Source organism: Ovis canadensis, chromosome Y (genome assembly GCF_042477335.2).
Source record: "Ovis canadensis isolate MfBH-ARS-UI-01 breed Bighorn chromosome Y, ARS-UI_OviCan_v2, whole genome shotgun sequence".
NCBI lineage: Eukaryota > Metazoa > Chordata > Mammalia > Artiodactyla > Bovidae > Ovis > Ovis canadensis.
The window spans coordinates 21,240,940-21,248,855 of record NC_091271.1 but is presented as its reverse complement, the minus strand read 5'-3'; the positions used below and the strand labels follow the sequence as shown (position 1 = coordinate 21,248,855).

General features: G+C 44.1%; 1 pseudogene; it reads right to left on the bottom strand.

The window, feature by feature from the left end:
* Window positions 1–296: 296 nt before the first annotated feature.
* On the bottom strand, window positions 297–2,009 carry LOC138431486 (zinc finger protein 280A-like; annotated as a pseudogene).
* Window positions 2,010–7,916: the final 5,907 nt, after the last annotated feature.

The following is a 7,916-nucleotide window of genomic DNA, read 5'->3' as shown; positions in this document are numbered from 1 at the left end:
CTCCAATACTTTGGCCTCCTGAAGGGAAGAGTCAACTCATTGGGAAAACAAAACAAAACAAAACAAAACCCTTGATCCTGGGAACTATTGAAGGCAGCAGCAGACGGCATGACAGAGGATGAGATGATTGGGTGGCATCAGCAACCCAACGGAATGAGTTTGAGCAAGCTTCAGGGGATGATGATGGACATGGAAGCCTGGCATACAGAAGTTCATGGGGTCGCAGGGAGTCAGACACGACTGAGCAACTGAACAACAAAAGCCAGGCAGGGTCTTTATGTACAGCTGGCTGAACCTCAATGGGGCTTTTCTGAATTTCTGGAGGTGGGTAGAACATAATTTTTTAGCCAGATCCCATGCTGCAGCATGTCTGGAATATTTTGTGCTCGTAGTCAATCTTTTTTGTGTGTTTTCTGGGTGGCACTTGGGAGTCAGTGTTCCTCACAATGATGGATGCTGTCTCTCTCAGTCCCAGCTGAACTGAACTTTGGATCATGACCTCTGTATCAGGAGGCAACCCTGGTAAGTTCTCTGGCTGTTTGAATGACTGATGATTCTTGGTTTGGTGCTCGGTCTTTTCCTTCACGTTCAAACTTTGTAGCCAGCACTTGCAACATGGAAAGACCCTCCTGTTGCAGTTCCTCTGAGCGTGATTTACAAAGGATGTCACCTATTTGAACATTTTGAGGCAAACCAGACAAACAAATTGTTCATGTTTCCATGCCATGTTCTAAAATACGCCTCTACATTGGCAAAAGCTGACAATCTGTAACTGCAAACACGGCAGACATAGGGCATTTTGCCAGGTTTGTGACTGTCCTTCAGGTACTGTAAGAGAACCTGATCTGTTTTGAAGGACAATTCACAGATATTACAGACCGTGGAGGGCTCCCAGGAAGCAGGGACACTTTCCATGCGACACTGCAGCTGGAACGAGGTGGGAAACTGGTGGTGGCAGTGCTGGCAGGTAGTGTGGGTTTCCCAGCTGTCACCCTTCTGCCTCTCAAGCTCCAGATGGTTCCTCAGGTGGGTCATAAACTTGACATATTTTAGAAGACTCAAGCAGCTGAGGCATTTGAAGGCTGTGTGAGTCTTCTGTTCTGGTGCCGTCTCTTGTATGCTCCAAAGTAAAAGCCATCAAATAACATTTACTCTCATCAGTGAATTTGATCCCAGATTTACTTTCATGGGATCAACAGTCTTGCTCTGACGTGCAAGAGTCAGAAAGTCCATTTTCTCCAGGCCTGAAAAACTACATGTTCCTTCTGGATCCATAAGACGGAAGCATGCCTGGCCATTGGTGCGAGTCCGTGAAAATGATGCCCCACCATGCACACGGCTCGGTGAGGTCGGGGAATCTTCCAAGGTCATAACCGTGTTTTTCCAGGAGAGATACCTGGAGGGGCCATGGTGGAGGCAGGTCCCCCTGGGATTCCATCGCTGAGTTTGGGTCTTTTGGGATTCCCACTGTTAAAATTCACATCTGAAGTGGGACACCGCTTTGAATTAAGAGGGCTTTCATCCTTGCCTCCTAATGAGAGAACGGCTCCAGAGAGACAGGGAGGCCGCAGAGAGAACAATTCTGAATTGTGAAGGACAGTTTCCGGCGAGCTCGTTTTCTAATCAGGTTTAGATGAAGGCTCCGAAATAATAGAACTGCCTCTTCCTCCCCATGCACACTGAGAAACTGGTGATACGGCAGCTGGCTCTGATGCTGGGGTCCTCAGATTTGCAGGTTGCCACCTGCAGGAGGGATCCGGATTCACGTGGTCCTTCATTCTTCTTGAAGATGAGTCCCTGGTCACTCTGTTCAAAACATTAGAAATGACTGGCTTTGAAGTTGAAATCACTCTGACAAAGAAGGTTTCAGCATCCTCCTTGACGTGCTCCACTCCAACAAAGATGACCTCAGCATCGTCATTGTCCTCACCTCTGGATTTGGACACGGCGGTCTTTTTCTCGGGTTGTGGTGGTGCTTGTGCTTCCTCACACGGGAAGAGATGGGCCATTTTGCAACCACTTGTGGCTTCAAGTGGCCCCTTCTAGTGTTTTTCTCCCCCTAAAAGCAATCACCAGGCAAGGTCATCCCCTCTGATCTCAGGTGTCAGTCTCTGTGGTTTCAGGTCACCCTCAGTTGGTCACCGAGAATATTAAATGGAAAACTCCAGAAATATACAACTTATGCATTTTAATCTGCAGGTAATTCTGAGGAGAGTGATTGGAATCTCACACCATCCTGCTTCCTCCTGCCCAGAATGTGAATCGTTCCTTAGTCCTGAACATCCCACGCGTCTGTCACTCGGTTACCACAATGACTGTTGAGATGCCACGGGGCTTGTGACCAAGTTATCCTTACTTTACTCAATAATGGCCCCAAACCGTAAGTGGAGGGATGCTGTCCATTGACATATGCCAGAGAAAATCCATTAAGTGCTACCTTTCAGTGAAAAGATCGAAGTTCTCAATTTGATATAAAAGAGAAAGAAACAATGTATGCTGAGGTTGCTAATATCTGTGGTGAATGTGAAGAAGAGAAAATAAATCTGGGTTAGTTTTGCTGTCAAACCTCCAACTGCAAAAGGTATGGACACAGAGCGTAGTAAGTGCTTAGTTAGGGTGAAAAAAAATCGCTCAATTAGTACAGTAGTATATTTTACATAGCGACTAGACTCACAACACTTTTATAAAAGTATATTGTTATAATTGTTCTATGTTATTATTACACCTTCCCTGGTGGCTCAGATGGTAAAGTGTCTGCCTACAATTCGGGAGAGCCAGGTTCAATGCCTGGGTCAGGAAGATCCTGTGAAGAAGGAAATGGCAATCCAGCCCAGAATTCTTGCCTGGGAAATCCCATGGACAGAGGAGCGTAATAAGCGGCAGTCCATGGGGTCGCAAAGAGTTGCACACGACTGAGCGACTTCACTTTCACTTTCCTGCTATTTTTAGGCAGTAGCTATCTCTTACTGTGCCTCTATACAGTAGACTGCATCACAGGTGTGTTTGTATAGAAGAACCATTGTGTATATAGAGTTTGATACTGTGTGAGGTTACCGATGTCCCCTGGGGGTCTTGAAACTTACTCTCTGCCGATAAGTGGTGATGATTATATTTCTTTCAAAAGACAAAATTAGTACCTGGTTTAATCACTGGCTGAAACATTGAGATAACTATTAGCACCCTTAGACATAAGGAAACATCTCAAACTCAGTGAAATGACATGACCCTTTTAAACTTCCTTCTCCAGCCACCACTTTTGCCTTGACTCCCCATGGTGGCCCCCGTGCTCCTGTTAAACTCTGCAGGAGAGCTGGTAGGCACCATTTTGCTTACAGATCTACAATCTCACTCAGAAATGCTGACCGACAGAAAATGTCCAAAAGAGCCCCCAGCTGTCCCTTGGGGGTGCCTCTCACTCCCTCCACTCTCCGAGTCCAGAAGGCACCATAGTCTATACATGGATCCAAAATATTTGTTTTAAAATCCCAGCCATTTCTAATAGCAGGACTTGAACCTGCCTCATGCTGGCAATTCTCTCTCTCTCTCTCCCTCCCTCCCTCCCTCCTTCTCTCTCTCCCTTCCTCCCTCTCTCTCTCTCTCTCTCTCCCCCCCCCCTCTCTATTTCTCTCTCTCTCTCTCTCTCTCTCAGAGAGGGAGAGCATTTACTCTGTGCTTGAAACTACTACCACAGCATCAACATTGTATTAGGTATTATACGGAATGTGGAGATGATTTAAAACATGTGGGAGTATCCCCTTACGTTACATGCAAAGACTGCACCATTTTACGTAATGGACTTGATCACCCATTAATTTTGGTGTCTCCAGGTGCAGGGTTCCCAGACCCAATCTCCCATGGGTACCGAGGAGGGAGGGACGGGACTTCTCAAGACTTCTACTGCTCCCCCTGCCTTGGATGCTGTCTCAATTACCAGCACCCAACTCCTGAGCTGCCTCGGTCCACAGTTTCTCTGCCAGGCTTTCCTGACCATGATGTCAGAAATCACAGCCTCCCCCAACTCACATGCCATTTTCCCCTCCAGAGCTATTGGGCTGCTGTATTTTGGTTTCTAGAACAACATGGGGTGTCTGTCAGTGCTACATGCCTGCTGCAGAAATAAACAGTAACTGTTATTAAACAATCATTTACCTGTACCTCAAGCTCGGCCCACTCATTCCTGGCTCCCCAGGTACTTACACTTGATCTTAGCCAAAAGGCTGAGAAGCAATTTCTCCAAGCATTTGATGACTTCCAAATCGGAATGGATTAAAACTATCAGGCAAGAGAGAAAGTCAGCCAGTATGTAGCTGGATGCTGACAGGGGCAGTGGTGCTCCTTGAAATTAAAGGTTTGTAACACAGTTTCTCTCCATATAATACATTTGTTGATAGCTTCCATGCCATTAACACGTTTCATAGACATTAAAGGACATTCTAAAGTTTACATTTGGCCATTTGTGATACCAGATCACATTTCATCAGTAGCATATCATAGTTTGTTTGCTTGTGTGTAAATGATGTCCCTAGCGGTAAAGGTCCCTCCTGCCAATGCAGAGGACCTAAGAGATGCAGGTTCCATCTCTGGGTCAGGAAGACCCCCTGGAGGAGGGCATGGCCACCCACTGCAGTATTCCTGCCTGAAGAATCGTATGGACAGAGAAGAATCGTGGGCGACAGTCCATAGGGTTGCAGAAAGTCAAGCATGACTGAAGCAACTGAACACATACGCAGACATATGTATATAAATATATATTTTATAGTGGTATGAAAAATAGTGCTGTGGGACCTCCCTGGTATTCCAGTATTTAAGACTTCTCACTTCCAGGCCAGGGACACAGCTTCAATCCCTGGTCAGGGACCTGTGATCCCACATGCCACTGGGTGTGGCCAAGGTAAATGGAATAATGTATCTTACAGCTGATGTTATCTTAGATTTATTGAAGATTTCTATTTTTCATAAGCAGAATCCAGCCTACTACATTCATGTCACAAGTCACTAATGGCATGCTAGCTGCATTATATAGGCAAGTGGTTTAGACAGGGATTGACAAATCGGCTTGCTTCCCGATTGTTTTTTTTTTGTTTGTTTTTTCTTTTAATTTTTAAAAACGTTTAATATTTTTTACATTGAGGTTTAATTTTGGGAAAAACAAAGGAAAGGTTTGTGACGTGTGAACATTATATGATATCTAAATTTCAGTGTCACAAAGAAAGTTTTATTGGAACATAGACGTGATCATTTGCCTCTGCCTGAGGCTATTTCACCCTGCTAATGGGAGAGACCTCAATGGCCCTTAATGCCTGGTTACTCTCTAGACCTTAACAGAGAAATTTTGCAGACTCATGGCTGCAGAGAACAAAAGGAAGCATTCCAAACCCCATGGCTAAACAGCTCCTGAAGTCCAGTTGACTCAGTGCAGCTAAACACTGTTTCGGTTCTGTGCTGAGTTTAAAGTCCTTCTTTAGGCCATTCTAGATAAAACGCATTCAGAAGTTTATGATGGTCCCATGTTTTCGTCTGTGCCATGCTTTCAGTTTCTCCTCATTCAACATGTATCAAACAAACCCCGAAGTTTATCATCATCCAGTGTTTCAAGGCTGTTTCCTGCTCAACTGCTTCGTCATTCTCTGCAGAAAATACATAACCAATAATTTATCACAATCCAGAGTGTTAATTCTGGCATATGCTTCAAAAGGTCCTTTGTCCACTCAAGGTTGAGCACACTCTTAGTTGATCACCATCCATTGATTCAGGGCTAGTACATACTTTCATTGATTTTTCAACTACCACAGCTCATCATACACAATGATTTACCATGATCCAGTTTCAGTGTTGTGACAGGCTCCTTGTGCTTCTTTCTATATACAAGATCAAACACAGGCCATCTGAAGTGTGAACATACAGTGTTTCAGTCATGAAACCCACTTCAAGTGGTTCTTCACTTACTCCACAACAAATACACCATATAGGTTATCGACATTCATTGTTTCAATGTTGTAGCACATACTAATGGCTGCTTCACTAACTCCAAGTCAAACACATCCAGTGGTTTGCCACTATCTTGGGTTTCAGATCTGTGACATGCTTCAAGAGCTCCTGAAACTACTCACGGTCAAAGGCACTCTGTAGATTTGTTGTTGCTGGCTGTTATATGTTGTTCAGTCATTCAGTCATCTCCAACTCTTCGAATCCCATGGACTGCAGTATGTCACGCCTTCTTGCCCTTGACCATCTCCCGGAGCTTGTTCAAACTCAAATCCACTGGGTCGGTGATGCCATCCAAGTATCTGGTCCTCCATCGTCCCCTTCTTCTGCTCCAGTCTTTTGCGGCATCAGAGTCTTTGCCAACGAGTTGGCTCTTCACATCAGATAGCCATAATATTGGAGCTTCTGCCTCAGCATCAGCCCCTCCAGTGAATGTTCAGGATTGATGTCCTTTACAGTTGACTGGATTGATTTCCTTGCAGCCCAAGGGACTCACAAGAGTCTTCTCCAAGACTGTGGTTCAAAAGTATCAATTCCTTAACGTTCAGCCTCCTTTATGGTCTAACTTACATCGTCACATGACTGCTTAAAAAAACACAAATATAGCTCTGACTATATGGACGCTTCTTGGCAAAGGGATGCCTCTGCTCTTTAACATGCAGTCTAGGTTTGTCACTGCTTTTCTTCCAAGAAACAAGTGTCATTTAATTTCATAGCTGCAGTCATCACCTGCCATGATTTTGGAGTCCAAGGAAACAGAAGTCTCTCACTGTTACCATTGTTTTCCCATCTATTTGCCATGAAATAATAGGACCAGATGCTAGGATCTTTAGTGTTTTGAATGTTGCGTCTTAAGCCAGCTTTTTCACTCTCCTCTTTCACCTGCATCAAGAGGCTCTTTAGTTATTCTTTGCTTGATGCTATATCGGTGGTGTCATCTGCATATCTGAAGTTATTGATATTTCTATTTTTCTCTTAATTTCAGCTTGTGTTTCCTCCAGCCCAGCATTTTCCAAGATGTGCTCTGCATATAAGTTAAATCAACAGGGTGACACATGTAGTAGTTTGTTTGTTTGTTTGTTTTTCCCAATTTCAAACCATCTGTTCTCCTTTTCTGGTTCTCACTGGTTGTTTCTTGACCTGGATACAGGTCTCTCAGGAGGCATGTAGGTAGTCTGGTATTTCCATGTCTTTAAGAATTTTCTGCAGTTTGTTGTGATCCACACAGTGGATTTTTATCATACTCAATAAAGCAGAAATAGTTTTTTTTTTTTTTAATAATATTCTTGCTTTTTCCATGATCCAATGGATGTTGCCAATTTGACCTCTGGTTTCTGTCTTTTCTAAATCCAATTTGAACATTTGCAACTTCTAGGTGAATGTGCTATTAAAGTCTTGCCAGGAGAATTGTGAGCATGTCTTTGTTCGATTCACTTCAGCTGTTCAGTTGTGTATGACTGTTTGTGGGCCCATGGACTACAGCAAATCAGGCCTTCCTGTCCATCACGAACTCCCGCAGCTTACTGAAATTCATGTCCTTTGAGTCGGTGATACCATCTAACTGTCTCATCCTCTGTCGTCTCCTTCTCCTCCTGCTTTCAATCTTGCCAAACATCAGGGTCTTTTCAAATGAGTGAGCTCTTCACATCAGTTGGCCAAAGTATTGGAGTTTCAGCTTTAACCACAGTCCTTCTAATGAATATTCGTGATTGATCTCCTTTAGGATGGACTGGTTGGATCTCCTTGCGGTTCAAGGGACTCTCAAGAATCTCCTCCAACAACACAGTTCAAAAGCATCACTTCTTTGGTGCTCAGCTTTCTTTATAGTTCCACTGGTACATCCATACACGCCTACTGGAAAAATCATAATCTTAACTAGGTGGAGTTTTGTTGGCACATTATCATCTCTGCTTTTTAATATGCTGTCTCAG